At 36.0% G+C, this 26,450-nt stretch overlaps 1 protein-coding gene across 1 annotated transcript in view; it reads right to left on the bottom strand.

Moving 5' to 3' along the window:
- Positions 1-25,598, bottom strand: part of LOC112042819 (TWiK family of potassium channels protein 7-like) — a 101,410-nt gene extending 75,812 nt beyond the window's left edge. The window contains exon 1 of the mRNA XM_024077993.2: positions 25,330-25,598. The gene's annotated coding sequence lies outside the window, so the exon portion shown is untranslated. The remainder of the gene's footprint in view (positions 1-25,329) is intronic.
- Between the last annotated feature and the right edge of the window lie 852 nt (positions 25,599-26,450).

Here is a 26,450-nt window from a genome sequence, read left to right as displayed (position 1 = left end):
CGCGTGATTTTTTGTAACTTACTTAAGACTTAAAATATACGTAATTTAGTAGTTTATCTATACTAATATTATAAAGCTGAAGAGTTTGATTGAACGCGCTAATCTCAGGAACTACTGGTCCGATTTGAAAAATTCTTTCAGTGTTAGATAGCCTATTTATCGAGGAAGGCTATATATTAGGCTATTATATTGTTCCCGTATTCCTACGGGAACTGGAACCACGCTGGTGAAACCGCGCGGCGTCTGCTAGTTTTTTTATAAACCACGAGTATATTATGAGCAACGGTCGATCTAAAACATCTTTTGAATTTTATATTTTATCACAAAATTGCTTTGCAAAACATTGTATATGCGGGTTGCGTAGCCACTTTAGATTGTAAAGAAAAGCTGTTGGGATAGGAAAAGCTTATTACGTCAGCTGTCATTTTCAAAGATAACATAATCACCTTGCCTTTTTCAAAAAGCATTATTGCAATTTTATTAAAACTGCTGTATATTATTATAGCACGTATGATAAATTATACAGTGAGTTTTTGTTTATTCTTTACAAGTTAGCCCTTGACTACAATCTCATCTGATGGTAAGTGATGATGCAATCTAAGATGGAAGCGTAATAGCGGGCTATGTTGTTAGGAGTAGGATGTAAGTATTAACTTGATAATTAATAGTAATTTTAATTAAAGCCCGCGGTATCCTTTACACGGGCTTTGGCTTTTCAATTGTTTTTTAACTTAAAATTATAGATATTACTTAAAGAACATGCAAGTTAATAAGGTTTTTTTGAATTAAAAACCATAAAGTATAAAAAGAAAATTCGCAACCAATGTTCCCATATTTGAAGGTCAATTATTGTTCTATAATTAACTTTAGTGACACTTGCAAAAACTTACTCTATTATGTCTTGAAATTCTCATAATTGATGAGAATAATCAAAAACAAACACACTAAGGTAAAATACGTAACAGGCGCGGAAATTTAATTCAACGCATTCGAAGCGAAGACAGCAGTGACTATTCCAAAATTTCTAAAGGAGCTCCATTAGTTAAAACGGTTTTTGAACAAAGGCACGTATAGATAGAGGTATTCGACGAAAGACGTATGAAAAGGCTAGCGATGTCGCCCCGGGCATTGTTGGATGCCATTAATTATACCCCGGCCCCAAAATCAGATGGGTTCGTCGGAGCTTCGACAATACCTAATTGGTACATCTCAGCCCTCCGCGACCCGGCAGATCAATCATCCCGTGTCTTTGAAGTTTTATTATGAGTATATTGAAGCGTATAGACGCGAGGGAATCTTTGTATCTTTACCAGTACGAGAAGATCAATTTCTTTCTTGTAAAGTGGCTTTTTAATCATAGTTGGCAATGCTAAAAGGATGCTGTTTTAGCAGATGCAAGCGGTAATAAAGCAGCCTTTTTAGCGTTCGATCGTGTATTGCTGATTTACTTATTAGAAGGATTTTTTAAACTTGCCTTGTCGCGATTTTTTGCAAGCTTGTTCAGATCTGATTCTGAGGACAATAATTTAATATGAAAGAAATATTTAAAGTTTTAAGGAAATTGGACTGCCTTTTTTAATCTGTGGTCAGCCTATACGACTCAGATCATGAGTAGGTGGGGTTACACTATTGAATATTAGAATAAACAAGACATTAATATGGAATAAATTAATTTCAGAATATTAGTTAATAAAATAGTTACTAATTAGTTAAACAAGTTGTGGACGCCTGATTTTCGTCCACCAACCTCTTTTTTGACCCTGTCGCAAAATCTGTATATATTATATTATATTATATTTATTTAATTATTTATATATATAATTACATATAATGTATTGCACCTTCCCGATCTTTCTTCGCAAGTTCTCTCGTCAGGGGTTGCCTGGTAGAGATTACTTTTAGTAATAAGGCCGCCTTTGCTTGCTAAGTTTAATTTGTCTTTTTATTGTTTTAATTTATAATTGTATTTTTGTGTGCAATAAAGTATTTCTTCTTCTTCTTCCGTTTTTAACAACTTTTCTGAAATTTTTGTCGGTCTATCTTTCTGTTTTTCCGGACTAATCTTTTTAACGGTTGAATCAAATTTAATGGGACTTTCACTGGAAGATAGAGGAGGTTCTGGAGCAACGTACTCGTACTCGTAAGCTACTTTAATCCCCAAAAAAAACCCTGTTCCCGTGAGATTAATGAGAAATTGCACGTGGACAAAGAAGCGGACGTCCTCTAGTATATAAATAAACATATAAATTCAAACAAACCACTCGTATTATGACTGAAACAACTACTGACTCAGGTCACGTAATATCAACATTTATTTATGTATGCACGTGCCTACTGAAATATAGTTGAACTGTATCGAAATATATGAGTTGAGAATTTACGCGAGCCATTATAAATGTTAAATGAAATTTATTTTCATTTTTATAAGCAAGTAAATAAAAATATTGGCTCTATAGGTAGTTTTTTTTATAACACTAATTGCAAATATGCAATATTAACACGAAGTATTTATGTGCAAGGTCACATAAATACCTGATCTCATATTAGTAGGCTAGTAAAAGAGACGAATATTGCATTGTTTGCATTCCATGGATTCACCGTGCAGGTGCCGGCTCCATCGCGTGGTAGAGAGGAAAACTCCGAGCAGAGTCCTGGACTTGTGACTAGGTACAGGATGTAGGGTTAAGAAATTCCTTGACAATCGATTAACACTCCCCTCCTCCGCTCGTGTTGTTCTCCCTGACTAGCCAAATTTGGTAAGATTTTATTAGAGCAGCTTTGGATACCCGTTCTAATATAAAACTTGCTGCAGTTCTAGAGAGGCCAAGGTCTTTAAGCAATTTATAGAGAGATTTTGCTGGTAATCCTCTCGCACCTTCTTCTATGGCATACAGACTAATTACAAAGCCATTTTTAGTTAGTTCATTTGTTAAGTCATAATATTTATTCACCTTTATACTGTGGTTTTTTTTTCAGATTTTTTTTAAGAATACCTCTATTTATATTTTTTTTTTTATTTTAAATATTACCCGGCGCCTCGCGGTTACGACTGCTTAGCTACATTCCTATAATATCCTGTAATAATGTAATTCCTATAATCATGTAATATTCCTATTCTTAATATTAATAATACGGGAACTGTAGCTTATGACACTCACAAATAAGGTGAGATAACTTTATAACTGTAAATGCATTTTCAAAATCGGATTATTAGATTGAGAGATTACTACTAACAACCTCACAAACTTACAAAACTTTACCTCTATATGTTGTAGTATAAAAGTAAAGATTAGATCTTGAAAATGGATATCAAAATCTGTGCGTCAATACCTAGTTAAAATTATTTCAAACAATTAATTACCTACCAATTAATTACCATAAGGATAAACCATAATATAAGGGAAAACAGTGGCATACTCAGTTATGAAGTTAATTAAGTAACGTCAGATTGTAATTTAAAACTTACGTGTATAAAAAGGAAAATAACCGTACTTATGTAAGTAAAACACATCATGCTAAGTGCAGTTCACTTTGACCGCTAGTCGAGGGGATACGTAGTTGGCAGAGTAGGGTCATTATGCTAATAAGATACAAGCATCTTCCAAGCTAAAATACTTCGCTATCCTAACTTACTTTTACTTTCAATAATGTATATCATGTTTTTTTTTATTCTCTACAAGTTAGCCCTTGACTACTATCTCACCTGATGGTAAGTGATGATGTCATAGATGGAAACGGGCTAACTTGTTAGGAGGAGGATGAAAATCCACAATCCTCTTCGGTTTCTACACGACATCGTACCGAAACGCTAAACCAACAGTAAAATTTAAACAATTGAATTTCATTTAAAATATTTTTTTGATAAACTGCAATAATTTCATCATAGATAAAATCATTTTCATTATAAATTTTAATTAAAACTGAATTTAATCACTCGATAGCACTAATAATAAATTAATTAGTTCAGTATTTTGTAGTGACATTGAATTTTCCACAACGGGTCTATGACAACATTAATTTACAATGGACATTAATTTTATAAATGAGCTAATTTGATATATTAATGATGAAAACATATTGTAATTATTTTATTCTATTTGATTATTATTACTTTAATATAAGGGTTTTTTGTTCGAGGTACGGAACTCCAGGAGCAGTGATAGCCCAGTGGATATGACCTCTGCCTCCGATTCCGGATTGTGTGGGTTCGAATCCGGTTCGAGGCATGCACCTCCAACTTTTCAGTTGTGTGCATTTTAAGAAATTAAATTTCACGTGTCTCAATCGGTGAAGGAAAACATCGTGAGGAAACCTGCATACCAGAGAATTATCTTCATTCTCTGCGTGTGTGAAGTCTGCCAATCCACATTGGGCCAGCGTGGTGGACTATTGGCCTAACTCCTTTCATTCTGAGAGGAGACTCGAGCTCAGCAGTAAGCCGAATATGGGTTGATGACGACGGAACTCCAAACATTACCTTCATATTATAGCATCATCGAACTGTCGCGAACTTTTTTTAAAAACTTTTAAAGGGGAACAATCCTGTCATACATGATTTTTGCGAAACTTTACCGTTTACGCAGCGCACGCAGCGTAAGCTCTCAATAGAAAAAAACACCCGATTTTGAAATATTCTTCTATTTTATCTAACACTAAATAAAAGACTTTTCAAATCGGACTCGTAGTTCCTGATTGTAATAAATATAAACTAAAATATATTATTTTTTTATATAAATCTTAACTAATATTACAAAGCTGAAGAGTTTGTTTGTTTGTTTTTTGATTGAACGCGCTAATCTCAGGAACTACTGGTCCGATTTGAAAAATTCTTTCAGTGTTAGATAGCCCATACATTATCCCGGTATACCTACGGGAACGGGAACCACGCAGGTGAAACCGCGCGGCATCAGCTAGTATCCATATAAATATTAAACAAATAGGTTTTTTAGTGAATTTCATTTTAGTACATATTTAAAAAAATATAGTAAAAACGAAATACAAAGTAAGTCAAGCGAATAGATCTTCCAAATGAACCCTCATTTCAGTTATAATATTTTTAATTAAATTCTATTTCAGGAAACGCCAGTCTTAAATAACATCGAGTCCCCTCAGGCTTAAAATGTCTGAATTTTAAGCGAATTAAATTCAAGTAAAGTGTTTCTACTTTACAGGCAAACCTTTATTAAGGAACACAACGTAGGCGTCGATGGACAAACAAGAGACTTGACGTTGCTAAAGAACCGAGAACCGCAAAAGATACTCGCAAATGTTAATTAACGTACATGTGTTTATTTTGTAACAAGCCGGAGCCCAGCGGTTTCGACCACGTTTTCTCCCGCGTAGTAGTAGTGAGTATCATCATTGTCAACCCATATTCGGCTCACTGTTTAGCTCGAGTCTCCTCTCAGAATGAGAGAGGCCAATAGTTCACCACGTTGGCCCAATGCAGATTGGCAGACTTCACACACGCAGAGAATTAAGATAATTCTCTGGTATGCAGGTTTGATCACAATGATTTTCTTTCACCGTTCACGTGAAATTTAATTTTTTAAAAAGCAACTGAAACGTTGGAGGTGTATGCCCCAGACCGGATTGGAACCCACACCCTCCGAAATCGGAGGCAGAGGTCGTATACACTGGGCTATCACGGCGCATCGAGAATATGGGGATAAAGTATAGTCTATGGCACTAATAAATAAGGTGGCTTTTTAGTGGTAAAGAATTTTCCAAAGCAGCAGATCCAGAGATTACCCATTCAATACCACAAACTTTACCTCTTTATAATATTATTACTATAGATTAACTATAACCTGTGATTACGCTTATGTAATCTTTAAGTCATTAAATCTTATTTATAATTCCAATCAGACGTTTTTGTAGATTAAGGAATTTAGACATTCAAGCCACTAGTGTTTTCGAATGTCTGTGCGTATTTAATTTCACGTCGTACTCGTGGAATTCAGTTTTTTACATCCCGCGAGGACCATGGGATTTTCCGGGATGAAAAGTAGTCTATGTATTAATCCAGAGTAAAATCTATTTCAATTCCAAATTTCAGCCAAATCCCTTAAGTAGTACCAGCGATAAAGAGTAACAAAATATATTCCAACAAACATACATCCATACAAATTTCCCGTTTATAATTATATTAAAATTAAATGTTGTCTGTAAATGAAACTAATAGACCTAGCAATCACATTGAAAAATGCCTGCAATGTAAGTACAATACATGACATTAATCTTGAACCCCAAAAGTGCCTATTTTCGGCTTAGCAGTCGCTTAAAGGGCCATTCGAAATGATTTACATTTAGGTAATTTAAGTAGAATAAAAATCGAAGGGAAAATACCTCGACTTTCTTTGAGCAGAAGTCATTTATGGAACGCTTTTTATCGACGAATAAAGCAACCATTGCCCTGTTTGCTGAATAAATGAATTCGATTTATTCCTTCTCCCATAATCTCGTGACCGTCCTCTTGAATTAAAATGGGGCAATAAAACGTGACCAAATGACGGAGGATAAAGAAAATATTACGAGCATTGGCAATATGAATCAGAAATCAATTGATATTAGATATGGTGATGAGATCTGGGTAAATAGATATTATGATCTTCATATTTTGTTAATATCAAGGTCAAGTTTTGATTTGTCTAATGTAAGAATCTTTTCGTCCATAGAATTTGTATGCATATGAAAAATTTGCTTTATGGTCATTGCATATCTCGCATTTTATTACTATCAAATCCTATTTATTTTTTATTTAAAATAACTTTATTGCACAAAAAGAAAGAAAGAAAATAACAAAAGAACATCAATCTTATGGCAAAAGGCGACCTTAACACTAATAGTGATCTCTTCCAGGCAACCTAAACATAAGTAAAAAAATCCTACTAATATTATAAATGCGAAAGTTTGTATAGATGATTATTACTCTTTAACGCCACAACTACTGAACCAATTTGGCTGAAATTTAAAACAAAAATAGATAATACCGTGGATCAAATCATAGGCTACATTTTATTCCGAAAAAATCCATGGATAGAGCGAGATTTGTGAAAAACTGAATTCCACGCGAACAAAGTCGCGGGCGTCCGCTGGTTTTAAATAAATAAAGCGTGCGAGGATTCTTATATCGTGCGAATATTCCTCAGAATTCATTATGAAGCTGACAGAAAAACAAGAGAATGCCATTTGACGTAATTAGGCCAGAGTGAGTATTCGCTCGTTTAATGTAAATTATGTGAGTTTCGTTAAGAAAATAACATGCATCCTCCTTGAATTTTAAGAGCATCTAATGATTTTCAACTGTCACGCTGGTTCGATGGTTAGTATATGTGGCTTCGGATCATAGATCTATTTGTGCTTGTGAACATACTGAACTTTTTTTTCTTCTTACAAACCTTCAACAAAATATCAGCCGGTGAGGAATTCGGTGGTGTTACAGTGCCGTGCTTAGGGAGCATGTTAAGTTGTTAGTTCTGGTCATTTTCATTAACATCTAATGGTCTTAAAAGAGTTTATCATTAACCAGCATGCGCCACATACCCGTGGAGCAGAGTGGTGAATCTCCTCTCCTATAAGATAAAAAGTGAGGCCTGGCCATGTAATTGGCCTTTCTATTTGTATAAAATGAAACGTGAATATGCAAAACCAGCCCTGTCAATTAATCTGTGATGACGTCTGTGGATATGTCAAAATTGACATCCAGAACCTACTCTTGTGTCGATTGATACGAGTTAAAATTACGAGATAAAAACGTGTTTGAATAAAATAAAACATTACTTTTAATAGTGTTATATCAAAGTAAAAGCCTAGTGCTAAATGAGTTTTTCATTATTAATACTATTAGGCAGGTAATGATGATACGAGAAAATGATTATCATTATTATTGTAGACACATGTAGCCACAACACCTAAATCCTTTTATTTACCGAAAACACAATATCGAAATCAGTTTGATGTTTAATTAAATTTTAGGAATAAGACCATTACATAAACATAGAGTGACTAGCGGACTCGGTCAAGCTTCGCTTTGACTTACACCTACCCCTACCCTACCCTACCCCTACCCTACCCCTACCCTACCCCTACCCTACCCCTACCCTACCCCTACCCTACCCCTACCCTACCCCTACCCTACCCTACCCTACCCTACCCTACCCTACCCTACCCTACACTACCCTACCCTACCCCTTTTTCTTTGCTATAAACCTTACGGTGCCCAAGACCTTTCCAACGAATGCAAAACCGTGGAAATCGACCGTTCGGTGGTTTGAGCGTTCTGGAGTTATAGCGTCAGGAAGGAAAACCCGACTTATTTTTATATAGTAGAGATAGTTTGTTTTGGCTGGTTAACTATTGGCTAGCATTCAAATAGAAAGCCGTATCGAAACCAATCAGGGGTGTGGGTCGAATGTATACCACCTGCCAAGATAGCGTGCGTGATATCGTCAAACTAGATTGCCACTTATCAACAAGTTATGTAATAGCCAAACACAAATGTAGAAAATCAATGTCTCCAAAAAGTCAAGTCAATTAATTTTTGAATTCATTCAAAATGTATTTCAATTAGGCTTAGTTTACAAGCACTTTTGAAACTTCAGGGTATGTTTTAAAATAATGTTGATCAAAGTGGAAACTTTCAAAATGAAAGTTACAAGCATAGAATTATAATCTACTAACTCTTAAATCTATGGTTACGAGGGTTCCAATGGATGAATAATTTTGCTTTGTTTGCTTAATGTGTATATAATTGAGTTTTTAAGTGCATTTGCGTGTTACCGTAGAATATACACAACTGATCAACGTGAATTACTGACGAATACATTGCTCAATAATTGTCAACAATATGACTTTAACTAAAAAAACATCATCATTAACAACCCATATTTGAATCACTGTTGAGCATGAGTCTCCTCACACAATGAGAGTTTTAAGCTTTAGTCCACCACGCTGGCCAAAGCAGATTGGCAGACTTCATACGCATAAGAATTAAGAAAATTCGTAATATTTAATTACTTCAAAAAAACATCCTGAATAAAGTTTAAGTATGAGTTGAGCCGCAGACAAAATCTAGTATTAAATATTTGCTGACCACATACTAGCCATCCAATATCTCAGAGGTCCTTTACATTAACATGAGCCCCGTATGTCGTAAAGTACCCGTAACATAAGAGACACCGTTAAGAAGCACGGCGAGATCATTCAAAGAGACAATATAAATGTAACGGAAAGATAAAATGTAAAAATTTTAGATTCCAACATAAAGTATAAGCAGTAAATTTTAGCACACCGAGCATGCTATAGTATTTTTTTGATATAACAATGGACTAAATCTATACTAATATTATAAAGCTGAAGAGTTTGTTTGTTTGTTTGATTGAACGCGCTAATCTCAGGAACTATTGGTTCGATTTGAAAAATTCTTTCAGTGTTCGATAGCCCATTTATTGAGGAAGGCTATAGGCTATATTTCATCCCTGTATTTATACAGGAACGGAAACCACGCGGTTGAAACCGCACGGCATCTACTAGTGGTATCATAAAGTAGAACTTGTTCATGCAACAAAAGCATGTCCAAGTTTACGTTTACAAGACAACGTTTTTAAAACGTAAAAGGTATAATTATGAAGTTAAATGAAGATCTATTTCCAAACGTCCAAAATTTAAAAATGAAATATTATCCTACGTTCAAAATTGAAAATGCAATACTGCTCGAAAAAATGCATCGTGTTTGAAAACACTGTCGTAAATACTACTTAGAAATGCATCTGTTGTATTATAACGCTTTTTTAACTAATGTTAAAAACTCTCGTGCGAATGAGGGCTAAGGCTCATCACGACATACGGCTACGCGTACAATGATATAGCCTCAATAGCTCAAACGGTAAGAGCGGTTGGAGTCATCACCGAAGGGTGATGGTTCAATCCTCACCCCGTTGGCCTATTGTTGTACCCACTCCTAGCACAGTCTTTCCCGACTAGTTAGACTAGGAGGGGAATAGGAATATTGGTCATATTATAAAAGATATGGCAAATAGTCTTTAAAAAAAATGATAGAGGAAGTGAGATAATTTACAGTTAGTAGACGTCTGCTAAGAAGATATTACGATAGGGCCGGGTTAAGGAGATTTAAAGGCAAGTTCAGGCTTAGGTTGCAGGCATCCGCTAGTTAAGGTGTGCTTGAAAATATAAGTCATTTCAAGCAAACCATAACGACCTTATATTTATTTTAGATGCCTTTCCTATTTTCGCTACTAAGAAATCGACAGTTACAAATCTGTACGAGCTGACTGGAGAAGAATGACGGTCGAGAGGTCACAAAGAACGATCCCGCGGCGGAAGCGTTTGGACAGTAATGACGTCACCATAATGGAGGCCCACAAATGTGCTGCTTAAAGCCATTACAAGCATTGTGGGCCACTATCGTGTGTGTTACAATTTAAAATAACTTACATTGTTACAAAACTATTCTTTTTTTTTATTTTTTGTTACGGTTTAGTAGGTAGAATATTCGACTACAGATTATGACATCCATGCTTTATTCTACACGAGACAAGAACAAAGAACGACTAATTACTTCCTGATCCAAAATTTGTACATTGTATGGCTTAAAGCCGTGATAGCAGCCCAGTTGCTATGACCTCTGTCTCCGATTCCGGAGGGTGTAGGTTCGAATCAAGTCCGGAGTGCACCACCAACTTTTCAGTTATGTGCATTTTAGGAAATTAAATATCACGTGTTTTAAACGATGAAGGATAAACATTATGAGGAAACCTGCATACCTTGGTATTTTGCTTAATTCTCTACATGTATGCTCAAAGTCACTCAGCGAGCGATGGAGCGAGATATGCTTGGAGTCTCTCTGCGTGATTGAATCAGGAATGAGGAGATCGCACGAACCAAAGTCATTGCTACAGCTCAGTGAGTCGCGAAGCTGAAGTGGCAATGGGCAGGCCACATAGTTCGAAGGTGGTGGAATGGCTACCCCGCACCGGAAAGCGCAGTGTCCGTCGACCCTCCACTACGTAGACCGAAGATATCAAGCGGGTTGCAAGGAGCCGCTGGATGCTGGCGGTTCGAGACCGTTGCGCTTGGAGGTCCATGCAAGAGGCCTATGTTCAGCAGTGGACGTCTATCGGCTGATAGGGTATGAAGTCTGCCAACCCCCATTGGGCCAGCGTGGTGATCTATTGGTCTAAACCCTCTCATTCTGAGATGAGAGTCGTGCTCAGCAGTTAGCCATATGACCATTCATCATATGGGTTGATAATAAATATTTTTTTCAGTATTTCCCTCCTGATTCATAATTTATCAAATTATAGATTAGATATTTTTTTATGAAAAAAAAGGTCAGCTGAAATATTACAGCGGTGTACGTACACAATATGCGCCAACTGGTCTCATGAAGATGTAAAAATCAAACATATTTCAAATTATGTAAAAAAGTTTAGCTATTTCTTCTTCAGGATTGAAATTCTATCAGATTATAGTTAACACTCAACTTTAAAGGAAAAATACTCAGCTTACTGTAGAGTATCATTTGTACCTTGAAAGATTTGCATAGTTCCAATTCATGTCAAATAATATTGGATGTGGAAAGACTTCCTTTGTGCATTTTAGAAAACGATTTTTATGGCGAGCAAAGAAACCGCTGGCCTTTCCGACGAATAAATGAATACGATTTCTTTCCTGTTTACACAAAGAACGGCGCTCTTCAAATAAATTCTATACAAATATAAGTATATACTACTAATAGACGACCGCGTCTTCTGACGACGAAACTGACTTCTGTATAAAGTTTCTGCCCCTTTCTTAAAGTTGAAATTTCTGAAATTTCTTTCTAAACGAGTCTCAATCGCAATAGAAAATTTGAAACTAGCTTCTGTAGTTTCGTCTGTATGCATCTATATATGTCAGCTAGTCCAAGTAATATTCTTATCTGTACTTACCATTCATTATAAAGAGTTGAAGTTGTTGTGTAATCTCTGGATAATCATACTAAAATAATGACCTCTATAAAACGCAGGAGGTTTTATTCGTTAATAGAATCATCATAGGTGGGTACCAATAAGATAAGAGGTCAATGGTACGAGTAAAAAATAAAAATAAAAAAAAGTAAAAAGTTTGATAAAAATTTGAAATTGGAACGAAATGCAGCGTTCTTGTCTGTGGAATGCGTAATTCTTTTATTTGATTTTTATCGAGTTGCGAGCTGTGTCTGCAAAAATAATTTGAACATTGAATACTGTACTGAATTATTCTATTTTTCGGCAATCGTATTGAAAAATGTAGTGTAACACGCGGGGCTAAACCCATTATAAACTCGGTTTCTATTTAGCAGCCCTCGCCTTACGGCTCGTGCCCTAAAAACACCTAAAAATAATAGGTCTTTTTAGCCCCTTGTATAACAATCTACTATTATGACGTCATCGTTTATCAGCATAAAGTCTTTAGTCTATAATTCCCGCTACCTTAGAGACTATAATCTATTTTGGATAGTCTAAAACTACAATAGTTTATCAAATAATAGAATACTGTCGGAGTAACAATAAATTCAATTACAATACTTCTCCAAACACTAATTATATACCTAGTCGTTTGCAATCGGACGTAATATGTTGCCTTTTGAGTAGAAATGACTTGTATTCTATTATTACGCGAGTATGGCCGAACTTCGTTAATTTTATTAGCGCCCGTCATCCTGACGTTGGGGCTTTGTAACAAACAAAGAAAGATCTCTGTTATGCCGACGGTCTGGCCAGCTTACGTAATCAGAAACTGTGGCAAATGTAATAAAATAACTAGCTGCCATAATGTAGAATTCATATGCATTATCAATACATCAGCCGATGAACGTCCACTGCAAGACATAAGCCTTGTAGGGACTTCCAAACATTACGATCCTGAGCCGCCTGCATCCAGCGAATCCCTGCGACTTGCTTGATGTCATCAGTCCACCTGGTCGGGGTCGACCAACACTGCGCTTTGTAGTGCGTATTAAAATACTTACAAAAGGGAACGGATGAATGGACTTATATTATACTTTTCGGTTTCATCATCATCTGATGATAAAGCTGGAAGATATGACAAGAAACTTTGCAATATATTTTTTTATTCTGGGAAAATTCAGCCGAATTCATTAAACACTAAGATGTTATTAATATTAATTAAATAATTATACCTAAGCTATTCTTAGGATATAGCTTATCTTCATAACTAAGTATATAGCTTATTTTTATAACTATAAAAATCATGCTAACGTAGAATGGTGGCAAGAATTTTGGCTGTATTTCCGCGTCGGAAAGCCAAACTGATCTTTTGCACGAAACATAGTAGGTATAACACACTATACATTCTAGTACACTAGCGAAAAATAACAACGTACGTAGGTTCTTAAAATACGTATCTAAAAACAAATAAATACAGTCAATTAAAGGATTCACATTTCTCTCCAACAATATTGTCCCCAAAATACATGACAAGTGAAGCATTCAGTCACACGAAAAGGCCATTTACGCAATATCTCCAGGCGCGAGTGACAATTTTCGTGCCTGACAAAAACGATACTCTCATTTCCCTCTAGTCACGCAGTATTAAATTCCGATAGATAGGCGCCACATTCACTGTAGATCGACAGCCTGCGATAGCCAGACAAACTTCACTTTAGAATGACTAAAAAATTGTCAGCTGCACCTATCATTAAGTAAAGTAGCCCACTATTGAGAAGAAGAAGACGAAATACTTTATTACTCACAAAAATAGAAAAATAAAAAATCCATTAAAAATTAATAGTTGAAACTGAGAATTAGCATGCAAATGCCTTATTGCTATAAGCAATCTCTACCAGGCAACTCCCGACAAAAGGACTTGCGAAGAAAATAATTAGGCCATTGAAACCGGCTATCTTCCAAAACTACCACAGTCCAAACTCCATAATTGACTACCGTACTTACTATAATGCTAGCCACAAACGATCAATTATTCTCACGTTTCTGTAGCACCCACGACTATAATTGATCGTATGTTGGTCACTGCGTACATGACTTGTATATGCCGCGTGGGTACTGCCGTTTGCTTTTCAGAAACGTGAGAATAATTGACCGTCAACGGCGACCTTAAGGGAATACCATAGACTGACAAACTGTCAGCATTTTCTTAAATGAGGTATATGTCGCTACTACAGGCTCACAGGCCAATAGGCGCGACATTCGTTCAGTGACAAGTTTCAATGCGACTGAAGAGAAATTAATCTAAGGGGGAGGGGAAACACGGTCACAAAGAAGCTTTCCACAACGGAAGCGCTTAGGCGGTAATGACGTGAACAGTTGTAGACCATTGACCCTGTAAGGGTCTAAGTCATTAATATCATTGTGTCCCAAGAACCGGTCTCTCACTTATCTCCAATCGAGTTCAAAAAATGAAGATCTACTGTGACCTCTACATCAATAAGACTTAAGGCAATTTATTGTTTTTTTTTTTTTGTATCTACGACTACGACTACGTGGTCCGACAACATCAAAGGTTAAGGAGTCACTCTTGTGACATAGATCTGGACGAGGACAATGTGGAGACTTCCGAAAGTCCATACCAGAGACCACTATACAGCATTAGACGTCCATCGGCTGATGGATAATAGTTGGGGCTGCTTTTTTAGGGTTCCGAACGTTTTATAGCGAATTTCGTAAATTTCAATTCAGCGGTTAAGGTAAAAAACAAGAAACAAACATATTGAATATCTCATTCATAAATACAAACGCTTTATGAGTTCATAAATAGATGCAGTTTTTATACTCCAGTTTAAAATAAGCTATCATAATTAATTTTTACTGTATTTCAAGAAAGTATCATACCAAAAAGGTCCGAACCTCATTTTAAAGTTCTATAAATTTGCATACACTGAACTAGCTGCTCAGTTGATTTAAGTTAAAATTATTAACTAGTTCAACTTGTTATTGTAAGCAAGATGAAGTTTGTAAAACTTGGATTTTACTACGAATAAGTACACTGCTTACTTACAGAATTTTATTACGTTAACAGTTTGGTATACATTTTAAGTTGTAAAACTTGCGGGAAGCTAACATGAATATTTTAGGAAGAAAGAATATCATTACATTATAGACCGACCCAGAACTAGAACCTAGTCATGATCGAAACTTTATCATTGGACCATCGAGGTAGTAATTTCACTTAATAAACTAAAATTTAAAAAATATATTTCTATCTAGCGTACGCCCGCGATATTGTCCGCCCTTAGACCTCTTTAATCCAGCCCGTATCGCTGTAAAAATGAAGTAACTTCTCCCGTTTTCCCAACATTTCCCTTCACTACTCTGCTCATATTGATCGTAGCGTGATGAAAAATATACTTTACCCTGCCCAGGAGTATGAAGAATAATTGTGCCATGTTTCGTTAAAATCACACAGACGAAAATTTTACTAATTGCATTTTTGGCATCAGTATCGATCACTAATCACTGATAGTTATTTTCGAAATATATTTCATGTACAGAATTGATCTCTGGACAGATTTGTATTTGTAAGTATAAAGTAAGTAGATGAAGTGTCTCTTTAAGGTCTTTAAGGTTTTTGTCTCTACACATTTAAGGAACAAATTCTTTGAAAATAAATTTTATTTATCTGTTAAATATACTGTAATAATGTATGTTACTCCAAAAAAAGTAGATTATAATAACAAACAAAGCATGTATTGTAGCTGATTACCTAACTGCTTGGATAATTTTCGGATTCCAACATAATTTGGTAGAAAAGTTTTACAACTCTGTTTAATATTTTACTAGGCCGAAATTAGATACATTTGGATGGTCCAGCGAATCACACTTAGAGTGGATCAAAAACTCGTTGGTTATAAATGTTAATTATTCAACCATTTTCGTGATAGACTCTAACTTTTCTCCAATTCGTTGGATAAGTTCGTATTCTTAGCACACGTTTCAATTTATTATTATTAGCTTTGTTTTACTAGTTTCTTTTATTCCGAATTGGCTAGTACTTGGCTACATTTATAGTCCAGTCAAATTAATTCTTAAAATAGAAGTAAGGTTACAATAATTCTCATAGAGGTAAAAACTGGTGTTCATAATACTACAAGTTCCATTGGATTATTATGAATCCGACGAATAATTTTCCAAATTATTTTTTACAGTTCTTTGAACCACTGTATCACGGAAATTGCAATATTTAAGAAAAAAAGTCTAGATAATTTTTTTGTAGAAAATCGGATGATCTACAATTTTTGTCTGAACTATTTTTGCTGTAAAACTCACCGTCTAGCTGAAAATCGTGAAAACCTTATTTTTGCAAACCTTCACCATCAATAAAAATTTTTGCTAGGGGGATTGATGGGGACTTTTCACAATTCATTTATAAATAGTATTCTGAACATTCATAGCAATTTTTAGCTCTATGGGAATTATAAGTCTTATTTGACTCGATTAATAAATTAATCTTTCAGTTAATTGGATAATAATTTATTAGAATATAGAAGATTCTAGAAGATACATATTTCATCCTTACTTTGAATATACTCATTATTCAATAAATTAAAGCCAAAGTAAAATAATAGGAATAACATATACATTTCAAATCATCTATATTTTCCCCCTTTTATATTTAATATTTTATTTGCTTATAGTATGTGAAAATCTATGCTAAACTTACTTATTAGGTAGGTAGCAAATAGACGCGTAAAGAACATTCAAACCCTTAGCTGTCTAAAACGTTTGTTAAAGGAAATATGGTATAGATAGTAAATAAATATTATCTATACTAATATTATAAAGATGAAGAGTTTGTTTGTTTGAACGCGCAAAACTCAGGAACTACTTGATTTGATTTGATTTGAAAAGTTATTTCTGTAAGATTTATCGAAGAAGGCTATAGGTTTCTTTATTTATATATTCTTACGGGAACGGGAATCACACGAGTGAAACCGCGAAGCGTCTATTAGTATTATATAATAGGATATTTAAGTTGGAATTCTCGTGTAAATTGCTCTTCTCTCGATTTTATGCTTGTGAATATGCATACGAAATTGGTTGAAATATATGTTTTATGAGCAAGCTACCAAACGTTATAAACAGGTACCATCAAACAGCAAAAGATCTAAACACACACACTCAATACGGGACGTAATCTTTTTTAATAAGCCACGGAAAATAAAATGAAGATTTTCTGTAACATACCGTAATATCACAATCTATTGTTACAAATTGTTATAGCCGCAATAATAGTACCCTTAGATATTCGGTCCCATGCCGCGTACCTTTATCCAAGTAGCGATAAATTCAAATGAGTAATGTGCGGGTACGCATTCCTTATCATTCATGCTTATCTCCCATATTAATAATGTCGGGAATCGTTTATGGTTACCTTCTGCCAAGATGTTATGCCATATTTTCATTTTTCGTACAAGTTACTAAACAAAAAAAAACCAACTGACTTGATAATCACATAAATGTTTCCATTAAACTAAAAAGCAAAAAATTACATTCTGATCAATTTGAAGGTGGTGCCAAGCTAGCGACGTTTTAATAAAAGCCGTTTCTAAAAGAACCACGGGAAAGGATTGTCTGAAAAAACTAAATCTTTATGATTAAAACGGCTCAAGTTAATGCATCACTATCTCGGCACCGCCTTCAAATTGATCAGAAGGTAGCATATACACTGTCAATTTTTGCTTTTTAGTTTAGTGGAAACATGATTATGAAGTTGGTTGTTTTTTTTTCTTGGCACATTTTTAATAAACCTGTATATGAAATCTGGAGCAAAATATAGGTTTTGTTTCATTGAGATCAGTAAGGGAAATATATTTCCCGAAAGAAACGGAATATCACGTAAACAGAGTCGCAAGTATCCCCTAGTCATAACAATATGACTAGCTGCTGCAGACAATTTCTGCGATCAGTTTTTGCCATTGTGATTAAAGGTGATAATAAACATTGTACTCTACGAGCTCAACGTACTCAACGATTCGCGAAGCTGAAGTGGCAATGGGCGCGGCATAGTTCGAAGAGGTGATGTACGTTGGGAACCCAAAGTGCTGGAATGGTGACCTCGCACTAGAAATTGCAATGTTGGTGGATCCCACCAGGTGGACTGACGACATTAAGCGAGTCGCAGAGATTCGCTGGATGCAGGCGGCTCAGGATCGTGATGTTTGGAAGTCCTTGCTAAATGCCTATGTCCTGCAGTGGACGTCCAGCGGCTGATATGATTTTTTTTTATTCTGAACAAGTTGGCCCTTGACTACAATCTCATTTGATGGTAAGTGATGATGAAATCTAAGATGGAAGCGGGCTTAACTCGTTAGGAGGATGAAAATCCAAACTCCTTTCCAAAACGCTAAATCGCTTGGTGGTCTTTACTGGTAGGGTGGTAACTAGCAAAAGGCGGCCGAAGCCGCCCACCAGCCACACCTGGACCAATTAAGAAAACCTCTATCAGCCCAGCCAGGGATCGAACCCAGGACCTCCATCTTGTAAATCACTGCGCCACGGAGGCCGTCAAAATTATGAGGATGAATTATTACCGTTACAACATCATCACTAAGCTCGTTAATACTCACTATAGCTTGGCAACTTCGGTCGTAACACTCCCGATGGCCCGCGCGGGCTAGGGAGCGTATAGCGATGAATGAAAAACCCACGACTTATGCTTTCCCACCGTCGCCCGCATATCATGGGAGTGTCATCAACGAACTTGCCAGACTATAGAGCAGCTTGGTGGCTCTAAGCTTCGATTCTTTCTTTTAGGACAGATTGCCTTTGCCAGCAGTGATAGCCCAGTGGATATGACCTATGCCTCCAATTCCGGAGGGTGTGGGTTCGAATCCGGACCGGGCCATGCACCTCCAACTTTTCAGTTGTGTACATTTTAAGAAATTAAATATCACGTGTCTCAATCGGTGAAGGAAAACATCGTGAGGAAACCTACATACCAGAGAATTATCTTAATTCTTTGCGTGTGTCTGCCAATCCACATTGGGCCAGCGTGGTGGACTATTGGCCTAACCCCTCTCATTCTGAGAGGAGACTCGAGCTCAGCAGTGAGCCGAATTTGGGTTGATGACGAAACCTTTGCCAGCGGCAGATATTAAAAAGGCAGTCTCTGAATAATGAATCATGATGAAAACAATCTAATTTGTATATAACACTTTTGGTAATTCCTTTTGCGGTTTTAATTCATCAAACGGATTAATTATCCTTTGAACACCGTTCATATTTTATTATGGAGGATTATTTGAAAATTATTCGTTATTATTTTAAATCCTTGTTCAAAATATAATTATTGGGAAGCATATAACAATAATAGGTATTTAGAAATGGAATCTATATTTGATAATCCGTTGTTTTAATGTTGTATCATTAAAACCTGTGAATAACTTCCTTTGATTCAAATTAAAATTCAAAAATATGTAATTTAAATACTGAAATAGCTTTATTGAAAACTAACAGACGGCCCAAGTAGGAATATTAGTTCCTATTAATTGATTATGAAACACGGCTAAAACTCACGTGATATTACGTCGGAGTATGCCCGACTAGTTTCGAACCCATACGGGGCCCTTAGTCATGAGCTGGTTCTTGCATCGCGGCACGATCCAAACTGATCAGGCATACTCCGACGTAATATCACGTGAGTTTTAGCCGTGTTTCATAATCAATTAATATGAATAACACTCACGATAGTTTAAATTCTAAAATATTAGTTCCCAAAACATTATTACAAAATATTACGTATATTAGATAATCCCATGCACCTCCAACTTTTCAGTTGTGTGCATTTTAAGAAATTAAATATCACGTGTCTCAATCGGTGAAGGAAAACATCGTGAGGAAACCTGCATACCAGAGAATTATCTTCATTCTCTGCGTGTGTGAAGTCTGCCAATCCGCATTGGGCCAGCGTGGTGGACTATTGGCCTAACCCCTCTCATTCTGAGAGGAGACTCGAGCTCAGCAGTGAGCCGAATATGGGTTGATGACGACGATTAGATAATCCTTTGTTTTAATGTTGTAATAAGTTAAATAGTGACATTAAAAGCCTGTGAATAACTTCTTTTAAGTACAATTAAAATTCAAAAATAGTTAATTTAATACTAAAATAGCTTTATTGAAAACTAACAGACAGACGATCCAAGAATTAATATTAGTTACCAAAACATTATTAGGTACAAAATATTACATAATCCGTTGTTTAGATGTTTTAGTAGGTAAGTTAAATAGTGGCAATAAAAGCCTGTAAGACTTCCTTTGATTCTAATTAAAATACAAAATAGTTCATTTAAATGTTAAAATAGCTTAATAAAAAACTAGCAGACGACCCGCGTATAAAATAGTAGTATTAGTTCAAAAAACATCTATTCCTATCACACGAATATTTTCCAGATTTGGGAATCGAACCCACGACAGTGGATGTAGAAACAATGCCACTATCCATTGCGCTACGCGGCCGTCAAATTAAATTCCTCAGCCCTCATTCGCACGAGAGTTTTTTAACGGACGTTAAAAAAGCGTTTAAATACAACAAATGATTTCCTAAATATATGTTCACACGACAGCGTTTTTAAAACACGACGATCTTTTTCCAGCAGTGTTGCATTTTCAATTCTGAGCATCGGAAATAGACCTTCATTTAACTTCATACTATATTTGAACCGTGATAGCCCAGTGGATATGACCTGTGCTTCCGATTCCGGAGGGTGTGGGTTCGGATCCGGTCCGGGGCATGCACCTCCAACTTTTCAGTTGAGTGCATTTTAAGAAATTAGATATCACGTGTCTCAAACGGTAAAGGTAAATAACGTGAGGAAACCTGCATACAAGAGAATTTTCTTAATTCTCTGCGTGTGTGCAGTCTGCCAATCCGCATTGGGCCAGCGTGGTGGACTATTAGCCTAACCCCTCTCATTCTGACAGGAGACTCGAGCTCAGCAGTGCGCCGAATATGTGTTGATAACGTTATGTGAACGCTTTTTTAACGTCCGTTTATAAAACTCTAGTGCGAATGAGGGCATATACAAACGTATAATAACAACGCTTTACCAGCTACACAGCATTGTTTTCATTCCACACTTCCGCTACAATGCGAAACAAATTGTTTTTAACTTCGCATAAAGAAAAGATTTCCCTAAAATTACTTCCCAACATTTCAACAATACTAAATTTTTCCCTCTCTCATACACAATTCCTAAACAGAGACCGTCTGGCGTGAAACAATAACTTTGTACTCGCGATTTATGCTGCGTTTGTATTATGTTGTTATTGCTTGACTAACTTATGTCGGCGACTTGCTCTGCATAATGTTCCTCTTCGTATAACGTATGTTTGTTGTTTTTAAGCACCATAATACGGTAGAAAAGGTGGAGGTTTTCCTCTGCCTTCAATTCGGAGGGCGTAGGTTCGAATCCGGTCCCGAGCATGCACCCCTAACTTTTCAGTTATGTGCATTGTAAGAAATGAAATAGTGAGGTTACACTCTTTTATATATATAATATTCCCATTCCCCTCCAACTAGATTGTATTAGGAGTGGGTACGACAATAGCCGTGATAGCCCAGTGGATATGAATTCTGCCTCCGATTCCGGAGGGTGTGGGTTCGAATCCAGTCCGGGATATGCACCTCCAACTTTTCAGTTGTGTGCATTTTAAGAAATTAGATATCACGTGTCTCAAACGGTGAAGGAAAACATCGTGAGGAAACCTGCATACCAGAGAATTTTCTTAATTCGCTGCGTGTGTGTAGTCTGCCAATCCGCATTGGGCCAGCGTGGTGGACTATTAGCCTAACCCCTCTCATTCTGAGAGGAGACTCGAGCTCAGCAGTGCGCCGAATATGTGTTGATAACGTTATGTGAACGCTTTTTTAACGTCCGTTTATAAAACTCTAGTGCGAATGAGGGCATATACAAACGTATAATAACAACGCTTTACCAGCTACACAGCATTGTTTTCATTCCACACTTCCGCTACAATGCGAAACAAATTGTTTTTAACTTCGCATAAAGAAAAGATTTCCCTAAAATTACTTCCCAACATTTCAACAATACTAAATTTTTCCCTCTCTCATACACAATTCCTAAACAGAGACCGTCTGGCGTGAAACAATAACTTTGTACTCGCGATTTATGCTGCGTTTGTATTATGTTGTTATTGCTTGACTAACTAATGTCTGCGACTTGTTCTGCCTAATGTTCCTCTTCGTATAACGTATGCTTGTAGGTTTTAACCACAATAATACGATAAAAAAGGTAGAGGCTTTCCTCTACCTTCAACTTTACCTCTGCCTTCAATTCGGAGGGTGTAGGTTCGAATCTGGTCCCGAGCATGCACCCCTAACTTTTCAGTTATGTGCATTGTAAGAAATGAAATATCACGTCTCTAAAGGTGAAGGAAAAACATAGTGAGGTCACACTTTTTTTATAAAGAATACTTGCCATCTCTTTTGAATATGCCCAATTTTCCCATACCCCTCCAACTAGAGTGTATTAGAAGTGGGTACGACAATAGACCAACGGGGCGGGGATCGAACCACGACCCCTCGGTGATGAGTCCGACCGCTCTAACCGTTGAGCTATTGAGGCTCTAAAACCTACGAGTTAATGTTTTTTAAGAATATATTTTATTTCTCATGGCTTTTTTAAAAGTGACCAATATTCTCTTTCCATTTTGTTAGATTTTTATTCCTTGAATCCCTTCTTTATTAGACACATCATATTATGAAACAGTAGGTGCATCTTAATACGAATTTAAATAAATACGAAAGGTCTCTCATCACGAAATATTGAAAGCCATGAAAAGTAGGGAGGTAGTTTAAAGTTAATAGACGTCCGCTAAGAACGGATTTTGCAACAGGGCCCGATTAAAGAGGCGGACGAAGTTGCTAGCGTCAGCTTGTCAGAGTATATAGACAAGTCGATACGAGAATGGTTTTAAAACCTCTATTATGCCACCCACTTCATCATATCAGCCACCCTTTTATAAGTTACTATTATGTAAATTACGAATAACCCCCAAAACAGGTTACAGTTAAACATCATTCGAGATAACTATAAATAAGTACTTGAAACGCAAATCAAATCAAATAAAAAATCATTTATTTCAAGTAGGCTCAGTTTACAAGCACTTTTGACACGTCAGTTGTCTATTTGTAAAGATTCTACCACCGGTTCGGAAGGCAGGTTCTGCTGAGAAGATAGCGGCAAGAATCTCAACAGTTGCTCTTTTGAAAAAGTCATACAGTATTATAATTTACAATTGATAACAATTATAATTTCTTATAGTTTTATTTCCTGTGTGAAGGTGGTAGCTGATCCAATGGCCTCCAAACGCTTTTATCTTTAAAGAACTCATAAATGTAATTTACGCATTAAATTATTACATGTGTATAATACGTATGCGGTGTGACCAACATTGTTTCAGTAATTCAATAAATAGCAACTACAACCACACGCAGAATTTAATTATAAGTTATACTCTAACACTTCACCTCGTATACGGAAAAACTATATATAAAATTTTCGATAAAATTTCCACGAATATTGCGTTTAATCATACGCAATTGAAGTCAATGTACCCATTTTGTGTTTAATCCGATACCACAAACATTGTCGGCAATCATTAAAATTTATAAAATTATTGAATAAATCCAATTTTCATGAATAAATGAACGTTTCATTTTCCCATTTTGTTCCGAACGTATGTGAATCCATAATAGCTCCACGGGTAAAGTGTTGAACTGAAATACTTTAAGGCCAAAATACCCAAACGGCCCTTAAGCTGAGGTTCGTTTTCACAGGAAATGCCCTTAGAGGTAAAGATTCATTCCCTTCATAATTTTTTCTGCTTTCTCGCCAAGCGATATTCTGAACTCACCCAAAACCCACGGTGAAACCGCAAAGGTCCCATTTAAAAGCCTAATCACTCAACAAAGTAAATAAAAAATAATCAAGCTCCGACAGGGTTAGTTTGTCGTATCCAATCCTATTACAGACTTTTCGCTTAGTTGCAGAAAAAGTCCAATGTTTGTCATGATTGTGTAAAAAAAAGATATACCTAATAGTGTTTTAAAGAAGCAATTGAAATAATCAGTCTGTATCTGATATGATACCTTTTACGCTGAGATCTCAGAATACAGTGAAACACTGAGATATCACCGACTGCGGGATCACTACAAAACTGAACGCGGCTATTCAAAATTACAAGACAACTCCATATCACGTGGACGGGTGGGTAGCCAATAAATAAGTTATCAAACCATAATGGAGTGCGACAGGTAGCGATATCGGCCCCGGTCCCCAGAGAATTGGCCCCGCATTTACTGGGGTCTGGGGGCCACCCTCAAACCGACGCGGTTTATTCGATTGGCGTCTTGCAATTCATACAAAATGCTTGTCTCTTTAACGCCAAGTTACCGGTTGACTTTCATGTTTTTATCTGTGAAGACCCTTTTCATACTATTTATGAACGTCCACGGTTCCATTATACCTACGTAGCTGGTATATTATTATAGCCATTTAACTTATTTTGTTAGTATATTATCGTATTTAGAATAGGACCACTTTCTAAATTTAACATGATATATAAGAAATCATGACCCCCAGACGCAAGACACTAATAACTTACATTTTGGCGACTCCGTTAATAAATCAAACTTTAAAGAGATCTAGCGAAGGGTTGCTACGAAGATCAGTGTCTGGCAACTGGTGACATGATTTTTCATGATATGCTGTAGAAATTATCAAAAAATTACGTTATTCTTGGAAAACGCAACTAAACATTCAAGGTTTAAACTCTATATTCGCCTACCGTACTTCTCTATATGGGTGTATGGGCTCACAAACTTATTTTTTTATATAATGAGGAAAGTTGGGTCATCGCAGACCCTTTAGCGCAACAGTAATTCGAGCTATTACTTGTATAGGTAACATTATAATACGATTAGCGCTTGCAGTTGCGTATACTTTATCAAAAATTGCTGCAAGGTGAGTATTTTCCCGAGTAATTTCATTGTTCGTGGACAAAACGTATTTAAATTTCACGAAAACCCGCTAATTTTATTACTACTTTTACTTTGTTTATAATAAAATACATTACGTTCATTGTCTGATTACGAATTAGATCTTCTATTCTAATCAGTATTTTTTTTAATACACTATCAAAGTTTGTTATGCCATTTTTGTTTAAAAAATTTAAACTTTCGTTCAATTACTCATAACATATTATTCTTGACCTTTAGGTCATAGTATTTTATGATCTAAAACTTATACTAAACTTATAAAATAGTAATTAACAAAATTATTAAACTTACACGACCAACAGTCGACACGGCTTAATACTTCACTTCTCCAAAACACTAAAACTAAACTAACACAACATACTTAAAAGTCATTAAACACTAACTTTTTATCTTATTTTATTATACACTCATAGATTATCAAAAAAAAAACATAAAATTCACTTTTTTTTTATTTCTACAAAATAGTTTTTGTTATGGTCCATGAAAAGTTGTATTCAGTTGGTTCATGACATGACCGCGACTTGTAGTTGGGCAGATGTGACTGGGAAGGAACGAGCGCTGTAGACGGAGGCAGCGTGAGCTTTGACTGTTCTTCACAGAAGGTGCGCGCGCAGTCCGCCGCCCGCCCTAGCAGTTATAGCACATGTAGAACAAATAGTCAAAATCACATGACGAAAAAAGCCATGACGAAAAATTTTTTTTTTCTCTTATAAAGTACCAATTTGGTACTTTTTTTTATAAGTACGATCTAGCCTTAGTACTTGTAAGTAATTTGTATTTTGTAACCTAAGCCCTCATTCGCACGAGAGTTTTTTTAACGCACCATAAAAAAGCGTTCAAATATACTCGTAGTATGAAGTTAGCGCGAGAGTTTTTCTTTACGGACGTTAAAAAGCATTCAAATATAGTTGATGTTAAACGAAGGTCTATTTCCAACCCCCAAAATTAAAAATGCAAGACTGTTCGAAAAAAAGCGCAATGTTTTAAAATACCGACGATCCTGTGCACATAATATACTTGGAAATGCACTTGTTGTATTTGAACACTTTTTTAACGTCCGTTAAATAATCTCTCGTGCGAAAGAGGGCTTAAGATACACCATATTTTTTTTTATACTAAGACAACGTCCAGTAAATTATTACAGTTCGATTCATTTAGTTCTAAAAATATGACAGACCGTGGTTTGACACGATTACCGTTCCTGTGGAGGAGTATTTAGAGATAAAACATTCCTACTTTATTCGGTGAAATTACTAAAAAAAATAAACTATCTATTGGTAAAAGTATTTTCAAAATCAAAGATCAAGAGATTTTTTTATACAACACAACGACAATAGACCAACGGGACAGGGATCGAACCACCACCCCTCGGTGATGAGTCATACTGTTGAGCTATTGAGGCTACAAAGATT

Source organism: Bicyclus anynana, chromosome 8 (assembly GCF_947172395.1).
Source record: "Bicyclus anynana chromosome 8, ilBicAnyn1.1, whole genome shotgun sequence".
Lineage (NCBI taxonomy): Eukaryota > Metazoa > Arthropoda > Insecta > Lepidoptera > Nymphalidae > Bicyclus > Bicyclus anynana.
This window is presented reverse-complemented; position numbering and strand designations above follow the sequence as displayed.